The sequence below is a fragment of the Leopardus geoffroyi genome, chromosome X (genome assembly GCF_018350155.1).
Source record: "Leopardus geoffroyi isolate Oge1 chromosome X, O.geoffroyi_Oge1_pat1.0, whole genome shotgun sequence".
NCBI classification, from domain to species: Eukaryota; Metazoa; Chordata; class Mammalia; order Carnivora; family Felidae; genus Leopardus; species Leopardus geoffroyi.
In genome coordinates, this window is record NC_059343.1 from 64,320,738 (window position 1) to 64,343,334 (window position 22,597).

At 37.1% G+C, this 22,597-nt stretch overlaps 1 long non-coding RNA gene across 1 annotated transcript; it reads left to right on the forward strand.

The window, feature by feature from the left end:
* Positions 1-2,587: 2,587 nt before the first annotated feature.
* Positions 2,588-21,271, forward strand: LOC123594292. The gene is made up of 3 exons (XR_006710742.1): positions 2,588-2,960; positions 13,163-13,168; positions 21,261-21,271. It is a non-coding gene; the product is annotated as an uncharacterized LOC123594292 (long non-coding RNA).
* Positions 21,272-22,597: the final 1,326 nt, after the last annotated feature.

Here is a 22,597-nt window from a genome sequence, read left to right on the forward strand (position 1 = left end):
GTCTCCCAAACAGAAAGTTTTGCAAGGCCTCCATTTCAGTGAAGGTGGTTACAGGTCTCATTTCACAAGCAGAAAAGGACATCTAGTTAAAACTCACCATACAGAGCCCAGAGACCAAAGAGTGCTCACTGCAGGCAAGGAGTTCCTCTGCAGACAACTGGCCTGAAGGACGGAGCAGCAGCCATAACACAACATTAGAGCACATGCAACACACACTGGAGGCACTTCCTGAAACACCAGGCCTTGGGGACTGTATAACTTTTCATAAGGACATTAATTTCAGGGTAGGAGACATAATTGGCTTCTCTAAATAGAGAAGAAGGCAGAGATTTAAACAAAATGAAAAGACAGAGGAATTTATCCAAAATGAAAGAACAAGATAATATGAAATGGTTCAAAATTAGTTTTGAACTTAGTTTTATTTAAGAGTATTCTTATGAAGTAACAAAAATAAAAATTTTGGAAGACAAAGCCATAGGAACTCATGGCACAGGAATTCACTTTATTGTCAGTTTTGCTTGCAAGAAATCCCTCCAAGAAAAAAGGAATTTCTAAGAGTAGCAGAGATTTGTGAGCATCACAAAGAAGAAACTTGTGTTTTAGTCCTCACTCCTGCACTCATCAGCTTTAAGGTTCGGTTTGCTCAATTTATCTAAAAGGAAGATATTACTAGGAGTTGCTACATTGAAAAGCTCTGAAGATTAAAAGCTGTGTATAATGGCTTGGTAATTGCTGGCTGTTCTAACTGTCCTTGCTTTGTCCCAGTGTCAAGAGTTAATCAAAGCATTTAATTTTCACAGAAACCCCAAGAAATTTTTTTTAAAGTTTTTATGTAAATTCCAGTTAACATACAACTTAATATTAGTTTCAGGTGTAAAATATAGTGATTCAACCCCATAAAACACCCTCTGCTCACCACAATTGAACACTCTAATCCCCATCACTTATTTAACTCATCCCCTAACACACCTGCCCTCTGATAACCATCAATTTTTCACTGTAGTTGAGTCTGTTTCTTGGTTTGTTCTCCTCTAGGATTTTCAGGTCTCACATTTCGGTCTTTCATCCATTTTGAATTTATTTTTGTGTATGGTGTAAGAAAGTCGTCCAGTTTCATTCTCTTCCATGTTGCCGTCCAGTTTTCTCAACACCACTTGTTGAAAAGACTGTCTTTTTCCCATTGGATACTATTTCCTGCTTTGTTGAAACTCAATTGACCCTGTAGTTGGGGTTAATTTGGGGGGTAATATGTTCTGTTCTACTGATCTATATGTGTCTATTTTTGTGCCAGTACCATATAGTGTGATCACTACACCTTTGTAATATAACTTAAAATCTGGAATTCTGGTGTTTCCAGCTTGCTTTACTTTTTCAAGCTTTCTATTCGGGGCTTTTTGTGATTCCATATACATTTTAGTATTGTTTGCTCCAGCTCTGTAAAACATGCTGGTTTTATTTTGATAGGGATTGCATTAAATGTGTAGATTTTTTTGGATAGTGTACTCATTTTAACAATATTTATTCTTCTGATCCTTGAGCACAAAATGTCTTTCCATTTCTTTCTGTCACTTTCAATTTCTTTCATCAGTGTTTTATAGTTTTCAGAGTACAGGTTTTTCACCTCTTTGGTTAGGTTTATTCCTAGGTATCTTATTGGCTTCTGTGCAATTGTAATTTTTTTATGTTTTTATTTTATTACTTATTTTTGAGAGAGAGACAGAGTGTGAGTCGGGGAGGATCAGAGATAGAGGGAGGCACAGAATCCAAAGCAGGCTCCAGACTCTGAGCTGTCAGCACAGAGCCTGACACAGGGCTTGAATTCATGAACCATGAGATCACGACCTAGGCTGAAGTCGGACACTCAAACGACTAAGCCACCCAGGAGCCACTATTTAGGTGCAATTGTAAATAGGATTAATTTCATAATTTATGTTTTCTGCTGTTTCATTATTTGTGTATAGAAATGCAAAAGATTTCTGTACATTGATTTTGTATATTGCAACTTTGTTGAATTCATGTATCAGTTCTAGCAACTTTTGGGTGGAGTCTTTCAGGTTTTCTATATAAAGTATCATGTCGTCTGCAAATAGTGAAAGTGTTTCTACTTCTTGATTTGGATGCCTTTATTTCTTTATGTTGTCTGGTTGCTGTGGGTAGGATTTGCAGTACTGTGTTAAATAACAGTGTTGAGAGTGGACATCCCTGTCTTGTTCCTGCCTGTAGAAGAAAAGTTCTCAGTTTTTCCCCCATTGAGAATGATATTAGCTGTGGGTTTTTCATATATGGCCTTTATTTTGTTGAGGTATATTCCCTCTAAATCTACTTGTGGGGTTTTATCATGAATGCTTGTTATATTTTTGTCAAATGGTATTCCTGCATCCATTCTGAGGATCATGTGGTTCTTATCCTTTCTTTTATTAATGTGGTGTAACACGTTGACTGATTTGCAAATGTTGAACCACCCCTCCAGCCCAGGAATAAATCCCACATGATTGTGGTGAATAACACTTTTAATGTACTGTTGGATTCTATTTGCCAGTATTTTATTGGGAATTTTTGCATCCATGTTCCTCAAGGATTTTGACCTGTATTTTTCGTTTTTAGTGGAGTCTCCCTGGATTTGGTATTAGGATAATTCTGGCTTCATAGAATGAATTTGGAAGTTTTCCTCCCTTTTCTGTTTTTTGGAATTGTTTGAGAAGAATAGGTATTAACTCTTCTTTAAATGTTTGGTAGAATTCTCCTATGGAGCCATCTGGCCTTGTACTTTGGTTTGTTGGGAATTTTTTGATTACTGATTCAATGTCTTTGCTGATTATCAGCCTGTTAAAGTTTATATTTCTTCCTGTTTCAGTTTTAGTAGTTTATATGCTTCTAGGAATTTATCCATTTCATCCAGGTTGTCCAATCTGGTGGCATATAGTTTTTCCAGTATATTCTCTTATAATTGTTTGTATTTCGTAGTAGTATTCGTTATTTTCCCTCTTTCTTTATTTTGTTTGCTTGGTTCCTTTTGATTTTCTTTTTAATAAGTCTGGTTAAAGGTTTGTCAATTTTAATAATATTTTCAAAGAGCCAGATGTTGGTTTCATTGATTTATTCTACTTTTTAAAAAATTTGTCATTTATTTCTGCTCTAATGTGTATTATTCTTTTCCTTTTGCTGGCTTTAGGCTTCGTTTATTGTTCTTTTTATATCTCTTTTAGGTGTAAGGTGGGGTTGATTGTTTGATATTTTTCTTGCTTTCTAAGGTAGGCTTGTATTGTTATATACTTCCCTCTTAGAACTGCTTTGGCCACATCCTAAAGTTTTGGACCATTGTGTTTTCATTTCTATTTGTTTCCATGTATTTTTCAAATTTCTTCTTTGATTTCATGGTTCACATTCGTCACTTTTTAGTTTAGCCTCCATGTATTTGTGGTCTTTCCAAATTTTTTCTTGTGGTTGACTTCTAGTTTCATGTTGTTGTGGTCAGAAAACATACGTGGTATGATTTCAATCTTTTTGTGTTTGTTGAGGCCTGATGTGACCTAATATGTGATCTACTCTGGATAATATCCCACGTGCACTTGAAAAGAAAAGAATGTGTACTCTGTTGGTTTATGATGGAATGTTCTAAATATATGTAAGTCCAGTTGTTCCGATGTGTCATTCAAAGTCATGTTTTCCTTGTTTATTTTCTGTTTAGGTGATCTGTCCTTGATGTAAATTTTTTTTTTTTTACTTAAAATTTTTTTTAATGTCTATTTATTTTTCAGAGAGAGAGAGAGAGAGAGAAAGCACGAGTGGGGGAGTGGCAGAGAGAGAGAGGGAAACACAGAATATGAAGCAGGCTCCAGGCTCTGAGCTGTCAGCACAGAGCCTGATTTGGTGTTTGAACTCACAGACTGTGAGATCATGACCTGAGCCCAATTTGGACGCTTAGCCGACTGAGCCACCCAGGTGCCCCGATATAAATGGGGTTTTAAAATCCCCTACTTTTACTTTATTATTATCAATTAGTTCTTTGATGTTTGTTGTTGTTTTATATATTTGGTTGCTTCCATCTTGTGCGCCTAAATATTTACAATTGTTAGATTTTCTTGTTGGATTTTTGCCCTTTATTATGATACAGTGCCCTACTTTCTCTTTTGTTTAAATTTTTGTTTTAAAGTCTATTTTGTCATATATATGTGTTGCTACTCCAGCTTGAATATGATATCCATTTGCATGATCAATATTTCCCCATCCCCCCACTTTCAATCTGCAGGTGTCTTTAGGTCTAAAATGAGTCTTTTGTAGGTAGCATATAGATGGCCCTTGATTTTTTTTTTATCCATTCTGACACCCTACCTTTTGACTGGAGCATTTAAGCCTTTTAAATTAAAAGTAATTACTGATAGATATGTATTTATTGCCATTTTGTTACATGCTTTGTTATTGTTTCTGGATATTTCTCTCATTCTTTCTTGTTTTTGTAACTTTTGGTCTCTCCTTTGCACCCAAAGAGTCCCTTTTAATATTTCTTACAGGTTTAGTTGTCACGAACTCTTTTGGTTTTTGGTTGTCTGGGAAATTTTTTATCTCGCCTTCTACTCTGAATGATAGCATTGCTGAATATTCTTGGCTGCAAATTTTTCCCATTCAGTTCTTTGAATATATCATGCCACTCCCTTCTGGCTTGCCACGTGTTGCTTGAGAAGTCTCCAGCTAGTCTTACAAGTCTTCTCTTGTAAATTAAGGACTTCTTTTGCCTTGCTTCTTTAAGATTTTATCTTTATCACTATATTTTGAAATTTTAATTACAGCATGACTTGGTGTTGGCTTTCTTTTGTTGATTGTGATGGGAGTTCTCTGTGCTTTCTGGATTTGGATGTCTGTTTCCCTCCCCAGATTAAGGAAATTTTCAGCTATTATTTTCTGAAATAAGTTTTCTGCCCCATTTTCTCTCTTCTTCTTCTGGGACCCATATAAAACGAATGTTATTACTTTTGGTGAAGTCACTGAGTTCCTTAATTCTATTCTCATGTTCCATAATTCTTTTTTCTGTCTTTTGTTCAGCTTCATTGTTTTCCATTATTTTTTCTTCGATATCACTAATCCATTTCTCTTCTTCCATCCTGCTGTTCATTGTATCAAGCTTTATTCCAATCTCATTTATTACTTTCTTTATTTCTGATTAATTCTTAACATTTTTATCTCTGTGGTAAGGGCCCCCCTGATGTTTTCTATTCTTTTCTCAAGCCCAGTGAGTATCCTTATAATTGTTGCTTTAAATTCTCCTTCAGGCATGTTACTTATACCTATTTCATGTAGATCTCTGTAGCCTTATCTTGTTCTGTCATTTGGGATAAATTCCTCTCTCTTGGCCTGGTCTAAGTTTCGCCTTCTTTTGTGTGTTAGAAAAGCCAGTTATGTGTCCTGCTCTTGAAAATAATGTCTTTATGAAGAAGAGGTCATGTAGTACCCAGGGTGTGGCACTTTAGGGAGTGTCTCTGGTTTGCATTTTGTGAGTTCTTCTGTTATGTTTTAGCTGCTCTATCCTTCAGGTCTATCATCTGTAGGAGCTCTCTTTGCTTGCTGCAGGCAGTGTTTGTTGAACCCTTATGTAAAATTCAGAAATATTAACTAGGAATGGATTAATGGCTTAGAACTAAGGCAAAAAAAACTGCAAAACTCTTAGAATAAAAAATCAGGAAAGTCTCCTTGATTTTTGCAAGATTTTTTAAAATATGTGTGAAGAGACAAAGCCATTTTGATTTCCAGCCAAAGCATTTTATAGTATAGCAACACTGTTGACCCTGAATCGGGACACTAAGATAAGAAGCTGATCTCAAGATTCCTGCCACAAGTTCCCACTTTGCTTTTGCTGTGTTGCATTTTAGAATAACCACTTGGAGCTGTGTCTATAGATAGTGACCACTCCCCCAACCATGTTATAAGTAATACTGTATTGATGTCCTGCTATCTCCTGCTAATTTGTGACCTAAGATGGAAAACTGTCCTTCCCCCAGATCAGTTCACTCCTTGTTTCTGGGATTTGTCAGTAATAAATCATATAAATTTACTTCCTTTGTGTGAGTGTAAACAGTGTTTTCAGTCAAAATGACTCCAGTGTTTTACTCATTCAGCAGGCCATAGTTTGCACATTATTAAATTAATAAATAAACTACAAGTCCCCTGACACATCAAGTGCACAAGCAACCAAAGCAAAAATCAACGAGTAAGCACATCAAATTAAGATGTTTCCGCACAGCAAAAGAAAAAAAAATAATAAAAATGAATAGCCAACTTACAGAATAAGAGAAATGCTTATAAACTTCCTATTTGATAAGAGGTTAATATCCAAAGTATATATGGAGCTCATACAGCTCAATATCAAAAAACAAATAATAATTTAAAAATGGGAAGAGGACTTGATAAAACATTTTTCTTCAGAAGGTATACAAATGGGGGCACCTGGATGGCTGAGTCAGTTAAGCATCTGACTTTGGGTCAGGTCTTGATCTCGTAGTTCATGGGTTCAAGCCCCACATCAGGCTCTGTGCCAACAGTTCAGAACCTGGAGCCTGCTTCAGATTCTGTGTCTCCCTCTGTCTCTGCCCCTCCCCTGCTCATGCTCTGTCTCAGTCTATTAAAAATAAATAAATGTTAAAAAAACTATACTGAGATATCATCTGACACTTGTTGGAATGGATATTATCATAAAAAAGAAAGAAATAAACAGATTATGAAAAGGATGTGGAGAAAAGGGAACACTTGTGGACTTTTCTTGGGTATGTAAATTGGTACAGCCACTTTAAAACACAGTATAAAGTTTCCCTCAAAATCTTAAAATAGAACTACAATATGTTTCAGCAATGTCACTTCTGGGTGTATATACAAAGGAAATGGAATCACTGTTTCTAAGAGATATTTGCACTCCCATGTTCATTGCAGTGTTATTCACAATAGCCAAGATATGGAGACAACCCGTATCCACCAATGGATGAATAGATAAAGAAAACATTGTGTGTGTGTGTGTGTGTGTGTGTGCACATATGTACATATACATAAGAATCTTTTTCAACTTTTAAAAAAATAAATATATCTTGTCATGTGTGACTACATAGATTGGCCTTGAGGGCATTATGCTAAGTGAAATAAATCAAAGGAAAACACAAATACTTTATGTTTTCACTTACATGTGGAATCTAAAATCACTGAACTCTTCCTGATGGGTACAAGGAGATGGGAAGTGGGAATGGTGAGATGTTGTTCAAAGGGTACAAGCTTTCAATGATAAAATGAATAAATACCAAGGTACTAATGTATAGCATATTGATTATAGTTAAGAATACTGAATTGTGAACTTGTAATTTGCTTTGAGAGTAAGTCTTAAACATATTCAGCATAATAACAAATGATGGTAATTATATGAGGTGATGGATGTGTCCATTAACTGCAGTAAACATTTCACAATATATACATGTATCAAATCACCACATTTCAAATTAAATTTACACAATATTATATGTCAATTAAATCAAAATAAACCTTAAGGGGGAGGGAAATAGATGATGGTGATATGAGCTAACTGGCACACTGGGAAGCTCCATGCCTTGGTCTCCCATGAAACAATGATAAAACAATCAAGAATTGACTAAAATAGGAATGGGCCAACATGATGGAGAAGTAGGAGGATCCATACTTCCCACGTCTCCCAAACAAAGTAGGGCTGAAGCCAAAGGACTTTGAACTCCATGAGTCTGGGAGGAAAAGAGACTGAATCTACCAGGAAGAAAACGGGACAACTTGAGAGACGATAAGTGGGTGAGTGCAAACTGGGGGAGATAAAACGGGCTGCATAGGCATGGAGGGGAAGGATCCCCTTCTGCCGAGAGACAAAGGGAATAGAAAGAACATCCTGGGAAGTGTAGGGCTGTATCTGGACAAGAGAAAAAACATAGGGCTCACAGAAAGGGATCCCATCTCTAACTGCAGGTTAGAGGATTTCTAACTGCAGATGCCACCTTCAGACTGGGGCCCACTGCCCTGTTCACACACCTGGGGAGGAGGGGAGCCACCTTAGGGTTCAGTGGTAAATCAGGAGTGCAGTCTGCAGCAGGAGAAACTGGTCCCTCCCCTGAAGGGCTGCAGCACAGAACAAAACCAGCCAGGACCTCGTATCGGGAGACTCTTCCCCAGTATCCCAGTACCAGGGTGGATGGAACAGGAGTTTAATTCCCAGCCAAGCCCCTGGTGCATAGAAGATGGCTGAGTGAGACAGACAGCCTCATCTGCACCTGCGGCACAGTGAGGATGACTCCAAAGGAGTGATTTGGGGCACGGGGTCGTGGAGAAGTGACTGGGGGGTTGCTATTTTTCTCCCCAGCACCACCAAGGTGGGGCCTCAGGGATTGGTCCACAGGGCCCACAGTACAGATGGGGCCAACCTATGCCAAACCATGCCCCTCCACTCCGGGTAGCTGGGTATCTATGGAGCAGGATAGATGCTGTGGAACTAGATAGACAGCTCCTCTGGACCAATGCTGCAGCATTGCCTGGGATTAATTCTAGGACAATTCTTGATATATAGATATATTCTCCCCCCGCATTTCACTGTCTTATCTTTTCCCTTCTCTAGGCTGGTTACACTGGTTATTGGTTTGTTTAAACAGACATATTTTTCCATTCTTTTCATACATGTTCTACACCTCTTTCTTTACATTGCTTTCTCTCTCTCAGGAATATTCAAGCCGTATAGTTTCTCTGTCTTGGTAACTTTATCTTCATTTCTTTTCCCCATGCTCTTTCCTTAATTTCTTTTCTCTCTCTAGATTAAGCTTTTGAGTCACTCTGCCTGGTAAATGTTTATTTTTTCTTTCCCCCACTCCTGTCATTTCTCTCTTTGTATGTGCTCTTCTATCAGCACCGCCTCCACCCTGTTTTTTACTTGTAGCTGGTGTTTCTGGTTTTTTATTTTGGATCGTTTTTAGTTTTTAGTTTTTAGTTGATGTTTGTTTATTTTGTCTGTTTCCATGTTTTTCTCTCCAGTTTGTCTGTTGGTTTGTTTTCTTTTACAGGGCTACTTCAAGGAACAAATCAAAGCACACCTCATGGAGGGTCCAAACAATCACTATGAGTAGGGAGATAAAGCAACCAGAGTCACAACAACAGAGAGCAGTGTATGACCCCCCCCCTTTAATATAGCAGTGCTCACTGGTACAGAGTACATAACAAGCTTTTTAAACTCATAAGGGACAGAAAACTAGCCAAAATGATTAAAAGGAAGAATTCTCCTCAAAAGAAATTCCAGGAAGTGGAGACAGCTAAAGAAATGAACAAAACAGATTTAAGCAATATAACTGAATAAGAATTTAGAATAATAGTCGTAAAATTAATTTCTGGGCTTGAAAAAAACATAGAAGAGAGCAGAGAATCTATTGTTACAGAGATAAAGGGACTAAAAATAGTCATGATGAATTAAAAAATGCTATAAATGAGGTGCAAAATTAAATGGAGGTGGCCACAGCACGGATTGAAGAGACAGAGGGGAGAATAGGTGAATTAAAGATAAAATTATGGAAAAAGAAGAAGCTGAGAGAAAGAGAGATAAGAAATCCAGGATAAAGTGGGGAGAATTAGAGAATTAAGTGATGCAATCAAAGGGAACAATATCCGTATCATAGGGATTCCAGAAGAAGAAGAAGAGAGAAAGGGGCTGAAGGTGTACTTGAACAAATCATAGCTGAGAACTTCCCCAATCTGGAAAGGAAACAGGCATTGAAATCCAAGAAGCACAGAGAACTCCCTTCAGACATAACTTGAATTGATCTTCTCCATGACATACCATAGTGAAACTGGCAAAATACAAAGAGAAAGAGAGAATTCTGAAAGCAGGTAGAGAGAAATGGGACTTAACATACAAAGGTAGACACATAAGGATAGTAGCAGACCTGTCTACTGAAACTTGGCAGGCCAGAAAGGAATGGCAGGAAATCTTCAATGTGATGAACAGGAAAAATATGCAGCCAAGAATCCTTTATCCAGCAAGACTGTCATTGAGAATGGGAGGAGAGATAAAGGTTTCCCAAACAAAAACTGAAGGAATTCTTCAGCACTGAACCAGCCCTACAAGAGACCGTAAGGGGGACTCTGTGAGTGAAATATTGCAAGGACCACAAAGTACCAGAGACATAACTACAAGCATGAAACCTATGGGCATCAAAATGACTATAAACCCATATCTTTCAATAATAACACTGAATGTAAATGGACTAAATGCTCCAATCAAAAGACATAGGGTATCGAAATGGATAAAGCAAACAAGACCCATCTATTTGCTGTCTACACGAGACTTGTTTTAGACCATAGGACACCTTCACATAGAAAGTGAGGGGATGGGGAACTACCCATCATGCTACTGGAAGTCAAAAGAAAGATGGAGTAGCCATACTTATGTCAGACAAACTAGACTTTAAATTAAAGGCTGTAACAAGAGATGAAGAAGGGCATTGTATAATAATTACAGGGTTTATCCATCAGGAAGAGCTAACAATTGTAAATGTCTATGTGCCAAATACAGGAGCCCCCAAATATATAAAACAATTACTCACAAACATAAGCAACCTTATTGATAAGAATGTGGTAATTGCAGGGGACTTTAATACCCCCTTACAAAAATGGACAGATAATCTATACACAGAATCAGTAAGAAAACAATGGCCCTGAATGATACATTGGATCAGATGGACTTGACAGATATATTTAGAACTCTGCATCCCAAAGCAACAGAATATACTTTCTTCTAGAGTGCACATGGGACATTCTCCAAGATAGATTACATACTGGGTCACAAAACAGTCCTCAATAAATGTAAAATAATTGAAATAGTACCATAGACACTTTCAGATCACAATGCAATGAAACTTTAGATCAACCACAGGAAAATGTCTGGAAAACCTCCAAAAGCATGGAGGTTAAAGAACATCCTACTAAAGAAGGAATGGGTCAACCAGGCAATTAGAAAAGAAGTTAAAAGATATATGGAAGCGAATGAAAATGAAAAAGCAACAATCCAAACCCTTTGGATTGCATCAAAGGCAGTTCTAAGAAGAAAATGCATCGCAATCCAGGCCTATCTCAAGAAACAAGAAAAATCCCAAATACAAAATCTAATAGCACACCTGAAGGAAATAGAAGAAGAACGGCAAAGACACTTCAAACCCAGCAGAAGACGATAAATAATAAAAATCAGAGCAGAAATAAACAATATAGAATCAAAAAAACAGAACAGATCACTGGAAACAAGAGTTGGATTTTGAAAAAAACAATAAATAAAATTGATAAACCTGTGGCCAGGCTTCTCAAAAAGAAAAGAGAGAGGACCCAAATAGATAAAATCACGAATGAAAATGGAATTGTTACAAACAATCCCTCAGAAATAGAAGCCATTATCAGGGAATCCTGTGCAAAAGTATATGCCAACAAACTGGACAACCTGGAAGAAAGGAAAAATTCCTAAACACCCACACACTACCAAAACTCAAATGGGAAGAAATAGAAAATTTGAACAGACCCATGACCAGAGATGAAATTGAATCAGTTATCAAAAATCTCCCAACAAACAAGAGTCCTGGACCAGATAGCTTCCTGGAGAATTCTACCAGACATTTAAAACAGAGATAATACCTATCCTTCTCAAGCTGTTCTAAAAAATACAAATGGAAGGAAAACTTCCAGACTCATTCTATGAAGCCAGCATTACTCTGATTCCCAAACCAGACACAGACCCAGCAAAAAAAGAGAACTACAGGCCAATATCCCTGATGAATATGGATGCAAGTATTCTCAACAAGATACTAGAAAATCAAATTCAACAGCATATCAAAAGCATTATTCACCATGATCAAGTGGGATTCATTCCTGGGCTGCAGGGCTGGTTGAATATTCACAAAATCAATCAATGTGATACATCACATTAATAAAAGAAAAGGTAAGAACCATATGATCCTGTCAATAGATGCAGAAAAAGCATTTGACAAAATACAGCTTCCTTTCTTGATGAAAACACTCAAGAAAGTTGGAGTAGAAGGAACATACTTAAACCTCATAAAAGCCATTTATGAAAAGCCCACAGCTAATATCATCCTCAATGGGAAAAATTGACTCTTGATTTCAGCTCAGATCATGATCTCACAGTTCATGAGTTCAAGCCTTGAATCAGGCTGTGTTGACAGTTCAGAACCTGCTTGGGATTCTCTCTCCATCTCTCTGTCCCTCACCACCTCCCTCTCTCAAAATAAAAAAAAAAAAAAAAAAAAAACGAATACAAAAACGTGAATTTGAAAGGATATATGCACCCTTATTTTGTTTCAGTCGTTTCTACAATAGCCAAATTATGTTAGCAGTCCAAGTGTCTATCAATAGATGAATGGGTAAAGAAGAGGTGGAATATGTACAATAGAATAATATTCAGCCAAAAAAAAAAACAACAAAATCTTGTTCAATGATATGGATAGAACTAGAGAGTATAATGCTAAGTGCAATAAGTCAGTCACAGAAAATAATAAATACCGTATAATTTCACTCATATGTGCAATTAAAGAAACAACACAAATGAAAAAGAAAAAAGAGAAAGACAAACCAAGGAACAGACTCTTAAGTATAGAGAAAAAACTGATTAGCAGAGGAGACTCATTTGGAGGGAATGGTTGAAATAGATGATGGTGTTTAAAGAGTATATTTAACTTGAGCAGTGAGTAATGCATAGAATTGTTGAATCATTATATTGTACATATGAAACTAATATAAAACTATATATTACCTCTACTGAAATTAAAATAAAAACTTTTAAAAATTTAAGAAAATTTAAGAAATAATTTTCAAAAATGCTGTAATGACAATCTGGTGTTTTCACTTACATTTACCTCATTAGCATGTCAAAGAGTGGTTGTTTACAGAGATATTGGAGGGGTTCATTCACCTTCAGTCTGACCTAGACTACATTATGTTCAAACTCAAAAGGAAACTAGAAACAATATTAGCAAATTTTGATATCCTTCAAAAAACAGTACAATCTGATTATAGCATAATAAGTAATGTAATTGGGCTTTAGGCTACAGGTCAGAACTTATGTTTGGTTCTCTTTTTATCTGTGGTTCCCCTTGCCCTAGATCATTGTTCTTGATTTTTCGCCAAGTCTGGTGTGGTGTTTACTTCCCTCAAAAACACAATCCATACCTTTATTTTCAAAATTTTGTTTTTTTATTATTTTTTAAAATTTTTTTATGGAATGCATTAAATATATAGATTGTTTTGTGTAGTAAATACATTTTAATAATATTTGTTCTCCCAATCCATGAACACAGAATACATTTCCATTTGTTTGCCTTATGTTCATTTTCTTTCATCAATGTTACATAATTTTCAGAATTGAGGTCTTTAACCTCCTTGGTTAAGCTTATTCCTTGGCAGCTATTCTTTTTGGTGCAATTGTAAATGAGATTTCTTTCTTAATTTTCTTTCTTCTGTTTCATTAATGTGTAGAAATGCAATCAATTTCTGTATATTAATTGTGCATTCTATGACTTTAATGAATTTATTTATCAGTCCTAGTGTTTTTTTGGTGGAGTCTTTGGAATTTCTATACATGTCATTTGCAAATACTGACAGTTATATATCTTTCTTACTAATTTATGCCTTTTATTTATTTTCTTGTATGACTGCTGTGGCCAAGACTTCTAATACAATGTTGAATAAAAGTGAAAGTGGACATATTTGTCTTATTTCTAATCATAGTGGAAAAGTTCTCTGTTTTTCAACATTACAGAGGATGTTAGCTGTGCATTTTTTGTTTTGGCCTTTATTATGTTGAGGTGTGTTTCATCTAAATTTACTTTGAGAGTCTTCTATCTTGAATGGATGTTGTACTTTGCCAAATGCTTTTTCTACATCTATTGAAATGACGATATGGTTTTCATCCTTTCTTTTCTTTTTTCTCTTTTTTTTATTTTTTTAAATTTTTTTTTCAACGTTTATTTATTTTTGGGACAGAGAGAGACAGAGCATGAACGGGGGAGGGGCAGAGAGAGAGGGAGACACAGAATCGGAAACAGGCTCCAGGCTCTGAGCCATCAGCCCAGGGCCTGACGCGGGGCTCGAACTCACGGACCGCGAGATCGTGACCTGGCTGAAGTCGGACGCTTAACCGACTGCGCCACCCAGGCGCCCCCATCCTTTCTTTTCTTAATGTGATGCATGATAATGATTGATTTGTGAATACTGAACATGAATATTCCTTACATCATTGGAATAAATCCAATTTGGTCATGGTGATTTCTTTAATGTATTCTTGGATTCAGTTTGCAAGTATTTTTTGAGGAATTTTACATCTATATTTCTCAGACATATTGGCCTGTAAATTTATTTTTTGTACTCTTTATCTGATTTTGAAATCACCATAATGGTGGCTTTGTAGAATGAACTTGGAAACTCTCTTTCTTCTTCCATTTTTTGGCATACTTTGAGAAAAATAGGTTTTAACTCTTTAAATATTTGGTAAAATTCACCTGTAAAGCCATTGTGTCCTGGACTTTCCTTAGCTGGGAGCTTTTGATTTATGATTCAGTTTCATTGCTTGTAATTGCTTTGTTCAAATTTTATATTTCTTCTTCTTTCAGTTTTGGAAGGTTACATGTTTCTAGGAATTTATTTCTTTTAGATTTTTCAATTTGTTAGCATATAATAATTTTTCAAATTCTCTTTTTATCCTAATATTTCTTTGGTATTGCTTGTGATTTCTTCTCCTTTAGTTCTAATTTTATTCAATTGAGTCCTCTCTCTTTTTTTCTTTGTGACTCTGGCTAAAGGTGTATCAATTTTGTTAATCTTTTGAAAGGACTAACTCCTAGTTTCATTAATCTGTTCAATTGCTTTTTTATCCTCTATTTTTTTTTTACTTCTGCTCTCATCTATATTATTTACGTCTTCTACTGGCCTTGGGCTTTGTTCCTTTCTTTTTTCTAGCTTACTTAGGTAAAAGATTAGATGCTTTACTTGAGATTTTTCTTTCTTCTTGTTTTAGGACTGTATTGCTAATAATGTCTTTTGATCAATCCCAAATATTGTGGACCATTATGTTTTTTAAAAAATTTTTTAACGTTTATTCATTTTTGAGAGACAGAGAGAGACAGAGCATGAATGGGGAAGGGGTAGAGAGTGGAAACACAGAATCTGAAAAAGGCTCCAGGCTCCGAGCTGTCAGCACAAAGCCTGACGTGGGGCTCAAACTCACAGACTGAAAGATCATGACCTGAGGTGAAGTCGGATGCTCAACTGACTGAGCCATCCAGGCGCCCCCATTGTATTTACATTTTCATTTGTCTCTATGTGTTTTTTAAAATTATATCTTTGGTTTCATTGTTGGCTCATACATGTTTTTAGTAGCATGTTATTTAATCTCTATGTATTTGTGGTCTTTCCAGATTTTTTCTTGTGATTGATTTCTAGTTTCATACCGCTGTGGTTGGAAAAGATGCATAATATAATTCTTATCTTTTTGAATGTGTTAACATTTGTTTTCTGGCCTAACATGTGATCCATTCTGGAGAATATTCCATGTGAATGTGAAAAGAATGTTCAATGTGCTGTATTTGGATAGAATTATTTGTCAGGTCCATCTGGTCTAGAATGTTTCATTCTAAGGCATTGTTTTCTTTTTCTTTTTTTTTTTTTTATAATATATGAAATTTATTGTCAAATTGGTTTCCATAAAACACCCAGTGCTCATCCCAAAAGGTGCCCTCCTCAATACCCATCACCCACCCTCTCCTCCCTCCCACCCCCCATCAACCCTCAGTTTGTTCTCAGTTTTAACAGTCTCTTATGCTTTGGCTCTCTCCCACTCTAACCTCTTTTTTTTTTTCTTTTTTCCTCCCCCTCCCCCATGGGTTCCTGTTGAGTTTCTCAGGATCCACATAAGAGTGAAACCATATGGTATCTGTCTAAGGCATTGTTTTCTTATTGACTTTCTGTTTGGATGATCTACCCTTTGATGTAAGCGGGGTGTTAAATTCCCCAGTTATTATTGTATTATGGTAAATTTACCCCTTAATGTCTATTAATAGATTTTTTAAATGTATGTTGCTCTAGTGTTTGGTGCTTTTATATTTACAATTGTTATATCTTCTTGTTGGATTGTTTGAATTGATAAATGTTGAATTAAAAAAAATTATATAGGAGAAACTTCCAGAAAGTGTCAAAGGTATGAGGATAGTATAAGTGACAGATGATTAAAAGGAGGAAAAAATATTAAATATTATTATTTTATAAATAAAAAATGAAAAGTTCTGATTGCTTTGTAATATAAAAAAAATTAAATCCTGGAAAATTTTCTTCACTATTAGGGAATGTAAAGAAGATAAGACATATTCTTAAAGCAAAGAGTAATGGCCCCCTTTGCAAAAACTGTATCAAAATTCTAGTGAGGATATGAAATTTCATATTCATCAACAAGACACCTGATATTTTGAAAGGATTAAAACACTATTTACATAATACAAAGTTCTTATTTTTTGACAAAGTTCATAATAATAGTCAAGCAATAAGATGACATAAAGACTTCATAGGAAGTTTTTTTTTTTTTCCAGATGGGTCTCCTGAGGAAATGAAAATAAAAGCACAAATAAACTATTGGGATTTCATCAAAATAAAAAGCTTCTGCACTGCAAAGGAAGTAATCAACCAACTAAAAGGCAACCCTATGGAATGGGAGAAGATATTTGCAAGTGACATATCTGATAAAGGGCTCATATCCAAAATATATAAAGAACTCCTAAAACTCAACACCTAGAAAATGAATAATCCAATTAATAAATGGGCAGAAGACATGATTAGATATTTCTTCAAAGAAGACATTAAGATGGGCAACAGAATATATAAAGAGAAATACAAATCAAAACTACAATGAGATATTACCTCACATCTGTCAGAATGGCTAAAATAAAAAGCTCAAAAACTCAGAGGGGAAAATCGTGGCTTAGGAGGATGCTGGGCTCACATCCACCTGCTGGTAGCTTAGATTCTACCCACATCTGCCTAAATAACCCAGAAACCCACCAGAAGACTAGTAGAATGGACTCTCCGGAGCCAAGCTGAGACAAGAGGCCCAGGAAAAAGGATAGGAAGGGCAGAGAGGCAGTGCATGCTACACGGACAGGTGGGAGGAAGTTGGGGCGGTGGAGGGGCAGCCTGTCCAGAAAGGCAAAGTCCCCAAAGTCTGGTTTGCAAAAGCGGAGGGGCATGACTCCATGAGTTTTGACAGCCAGTGGGACTTAACATCTGGAATATTAAAAGTCAACAGCTCGGCTCTCAGAGACCAAGGAGGGTGAGAGGATGACAGGAGGGAGGGTTGTTGAACACAGGAAGACAGAGCTCAGCTCAGCAGGGGAGCAAAGGCACTGGCAAGTGCTATTTCCCTCTCCCCTCCCCCAGCCAAAATTCCAAAGGGAACCAGTTCCCCTCACTGAACTTGCTTCTACCTCACAAACCCCCACCACTGGGCTTCTGTGGATCCATCCCTCTGACAGGTCTGCCTCCCTCCCTGTGCTGCAGGGCCCCTCGCACAGGGGACCACCAAAGAAAAGGTTAGCTAAGCCTGCCCCTCCCACCTATGTGCATCTTGCAGACCCACCCCAGCTAATATGCCCTTGGCTAGATCCCATTGAAGGAGCACCACAAGCCTGGCAGTGGGCAAGTAGCCCAGACAGGGGCCACACCACTCCACAGTGAGTCTTGCCCTGGGAGAGGGGAAGATAAGGTACACACCAGTCTGAATGTGGCCCCAGAGGTGGGCTGGGGGCAGACATCGGATCTGACTGTGGCCCCGCCCAACAACAAAAGTTACTCCAGACAACACAGGGGAAGTGCCCTGTAGTTGGGACTTACTGCTGGGACTAGCCAAAATGAAGAAACAGAAGAATTCTCCTCAAAAGAAACTCCAGGAAGTAGCAACAGCTAACAAATTGATCAAAAAATGATTTAAACAATATAACAGAACAAGAATTTAAAATAAAAGTCAATCGCTGGGCTTGAAAAAATCATAGAGGACAGCAGAGAATCTATTGCTACAGAGATCAAGGGACTAAGAAAGAGTCATGAGGAGCTAAAAATGTCATAAATGAGGTGCAAAATAAAATGGAGGCAGCCATAGCATGGATTGAAGAGGTAGAGGAGAGAATAGGTGAATTAGAAGATAAAATTATGATAAAAGAGAAAGCAGAGAAAAGGAGAGATAAAAAAATCCAGGAGTAGGAGGAGAGAATTACAGAGCTAAGTGATGCAATCAAACGGAACAATATCTGTATCATAGGAATTCCAGAAGAAGAAGAAGAGAGAGAAGGGGCTGAAGGTGTACTTGAACAAATCATAGCTGAGAACTTCCCTAATCTGGGGAAGGAAACAGATTGAAAGCCAAGACACACAGAGAAATCCCTTCATACACAACTTGAATCGCTTTTCTGCAAGACATATCATAGCGAAACTGGCAAAATACAAGGATAAAGAGAAAATTCTGAAAGCAACTAGATATAAACAGTCTCTATCTTACAAAGGTAGACACATAAGCGTAGTAGCAGACCTATCTACTGAAACTTGGCAGGCAAAAAAGGAAAGGCAGGAAATCTTCAATGTGATGAACAGAAAAAATATGCAACCGAGAATCCTTTATCCACCAAGTCTGTCATTCAGAATAGAAGGAGAGATAAAGGTCTTCGCAATCAAAAACTTAAGGAATTCATCACCACTAAACCAGAACTCCAAGAGATCCTTAGGGGGATTCTGTGACTGAAATGTTGCAAGGATGACAAAGTACCAGAGACATCACTACAAGCATGAAACCTACGGGCATCACAATGACTCTAAACCCATATCTTTCAATAATAACACTGAATGTAAATGGACTAAATACTCCCACCAAAATACATAGGGTATCAGAATGGAAAAAAAACAAAAACAAAAACAAGAGGTATCTATTTGCTGTCTACAAGAAACTCATTTTAGACCTGAGGACACCTTCAGATTGAAAGTGAGGGGATGGAGAACTATCTGTCATGCTACTGGAACTCAAAAGAAAGCTGGAGTAGCCATACTTATATCAGACAAACTAGACTTTAAATTAAAGGCAGTAACAAGAGATGAAGAAGGGAATTATCTAATAATTACAGGGTCTATCCATCAGGAATAGCTAACAATTAGAAATGTCTATGTGCCAAATACAGGAGTCCCCAAATATATAAAACAATTAATCACAAACACAAGCAACCTTATTGAGAAGAATGTGGTAATTTCAGGGGACTTTAATAGCCCACTCACATCAATGGATAGATCTTCTAGACACAAAATCAGTAAGGAAACAAGGACCCTGAATGAGACATTGGATCAGATGGACTTGACAGATATATTTAGAACTCTGCATCCCAAAGCAACAGAATATACTTTCTTCTTGAGTGCACATGGGACATTCTCCAAGATAGATTACATACTGGGTCACAAAACAGCCCTCAATAAATATAAACTAATTGAGATCATACCATGCACACTTTCAGACCACAATGCTATGAAGCTTCAAATCCATCATAAGAAAAAGTCTGGAAGACCTCCAAAATGATGGAGGTTAAAGAAAACCCTACTAAAGAATGAATGGGTCAACCAGACAATTAGAGAAGAAATTAAAAAAATATATGGAAACAAATGAAAATGAAAATACAACAATCCAAACGCTTTGGGATGCAGCAAAAGCAGTCCTGAGAGGAAAATACATTGCAATCCAGGCCTATCTCAAGAAACAAGACAAATCCCAAATTCAAAATCTAACAGCACACCTAAAGGAAATAGAAGCAGAACAGCAAAGACAACCCAAACCCAGAAGAAGAAGTGAAATAATAAAGATTAGAGCAGAAATAAACAATATAGAATTAAAAAAAAGTAGAGCATATCAATGAAACCAAGAGTTGGTTTTTTGAAAAAATAAACTAAATTCATAAACCTCTAACCAGGCTTCTCAAAAAGAAAAGGGAGAGGACGCACATCAAAAAAGTCATGAATGACAATGGAATTATGACAACCAATTCATCAGAAATACAAGCAATTATCAGGGAATACTATGAAAAATTATACACCAACAAATTGGACAACCTGGAAGAAATGGACAAATTCCTAAGCACCCATCCACTTCCAAAACTCAAACAGGAAGAAGTAGAAAACTTGAACAGACCCATAACCAGCGAAGAAATTGAATCAGTTATCAAAAATCTCCCAACAAATGAGCCCAGGACCAGATGGCTTCCCCGGGGAACTCCACCAGACATTTAAAGCACAGATAATACCTATCCTCAAGCTGTTCCAAGAAATAGAAAAGGAAGGAAAACTTCCAGACTTATTCTATGAAGCCAGCATTACTTTGATTCCCAAACCAGACACAGACCCAGTAAAAAAAGAGAACTACAGGACAATATCCGTGACGAATATGGATGCAAAAATTCTCAACAAAATACTAGCAAATCGAATTCAACAGCATATAAAAAGAATTATTCACCATGATCAAATAAGATTCCTTCCTGGGCTGCAGGGCTGGTTCAACATTCGCAAATCAATCAATGTCATACATCACATTAATAAAAGAAAAGAACCATATCGTCCTGTCAATCGATGCAGAAAAAGCATTTGACAAAATTCAGCATCCTTTCTTAATAGAAACCCTCGTGAAAGTTGGGATAGAAGTAACATACTTAAACCTCATAAAAGCCATTTATGAAAAGCCCACAGCTAATATCATCCTCAATGGGGAGAAACTGAGAGCTTTCTCCCTGAGATCAGGAACACGACAGGGATGTCCACTCTCACCGCTGTTGTTTAACATAGTGTTGGAAATTCTAGCATCAGCAATCAGAAAACAAAAAGAAATCAAAGGCATCAAAATTGGCAGAGATGAAGTCAAGCTTTTACTTTTTGCAGATCACATGATATTATACATGGAAAATCCAATAGACTCCACCAAAAGTCTGCTAGAACTGATACATGAATTCAGCAAAGTCGCAGGACACAAAATCAATGTACAGAAATCAGTTGCAATCTTATACACTAACAATGAAGCGAAGAAAGACAAATAAAGAAACTGATCCCATTCACAACTGCACCAAGAAGCATAAAATAGCTATGCGCTGAAAACTATAGAAAGCTTATGAAGGAAATTGAGGGGCGCCTGGTTGGCTCAGTTGGTTAAGCAGCCGACTTCGGCTCAGGTCATGATCTCGCAGTCCGTGAGTTCGAGCCCCATGTCGGGCTCTGTGCTGACAGCTCAGAGCCTGGAGCCTGTTTCAGATTCTGTGTCTCCCTCTCTCTGACCCTCCCCCATTCATGCTCTGTCTCTCTCTGTCTCAAAAATAAATAAACGTTAAAAAAAAAAAGCTTATGAAGGAAATTGAAGAAGATACCAAAAAATGGAAAAACATTCCGTGCTCTTGGATTGGAAGAATAAATATTGTTAAGATGTCAATACTACCCAAAGCAATCTACACATTCAGTGCAATCCCAATCGAAATTGCACCAGAATTCTTTTCGAAGCTAGAACAAGCAATCCTAAAATTTGTATGGAACCAAAAAATAACCCAAATAGCCAAAGTAACATTGAACAAGACCAAAGCTGGAGGCATCACAATCCCAGACTTTAGCCTCTACTACAAAGCTGTAATCATCAAGGCAGCATGGTATTGGCACAAAAACAGACACATAGGCCAATGGAATAGAATAGAGACTCCAGAATTGGACCCACATATGTATGGCCAACTAATCTTTGACAAAGCAGGGAAGAATATCCAATGGAAAAAGAGTCTTTTTAACAAATGGTGCTGGGAGAACTGGACAATAACAGACAGAAGAATGAATCTAGACCACTTTCTGACACCATTCACAAAAATAAACTCAAAATGGATAAAGGACCTGAATGTGAGTTAGGAAACCATCAAAACCCTAGAGGAGACAGCAGGAAAAATCCTCTCTGACCTCAGCCACAGCAATTACTTACTTGACACATCTCCAAAGGCAAGGGAATTAGAAGAAAAAATGAAGTATTGGGACCTCATGAAGATAAAGAGCTTCTGCACTGCAGAGGAAACAATCAACAAAAGTAAAAGACAACCAACAGAATGGGAAAAGGTATTTGCAAATGACATATCAGACAAAGGGCTAGTATCCAAACTCTATAAACTCACCAAACTCCATACCCAAAAAACAAATAATCCAGTGAATAATGGGCAGAAGTTGTGAATAGACACGTCTCTGAAGAAGACATCCAGATGGCCAACAGGCACATGAAAAGATGCTCAATGTCACTCCTCATCAGGAAAATACAAATCAAAACCACACTGAGATACCACCTCAGACCTGTCAGAATGGCTAACATTAACAACTCAGGCAACAACAGATATTCGCGAGGAGGTGGAGAAAGAGGATCTCTTTTGAATTTCTGGAGGGAATGCAAGCTGGTGCAGCCACTCTGGAAAACAGTATGGAGGTTCCTCAAAAAACTAAAAATAGATCTACCCTATGACCCAGCAATAGCACTTGTAGGAATTTAGTA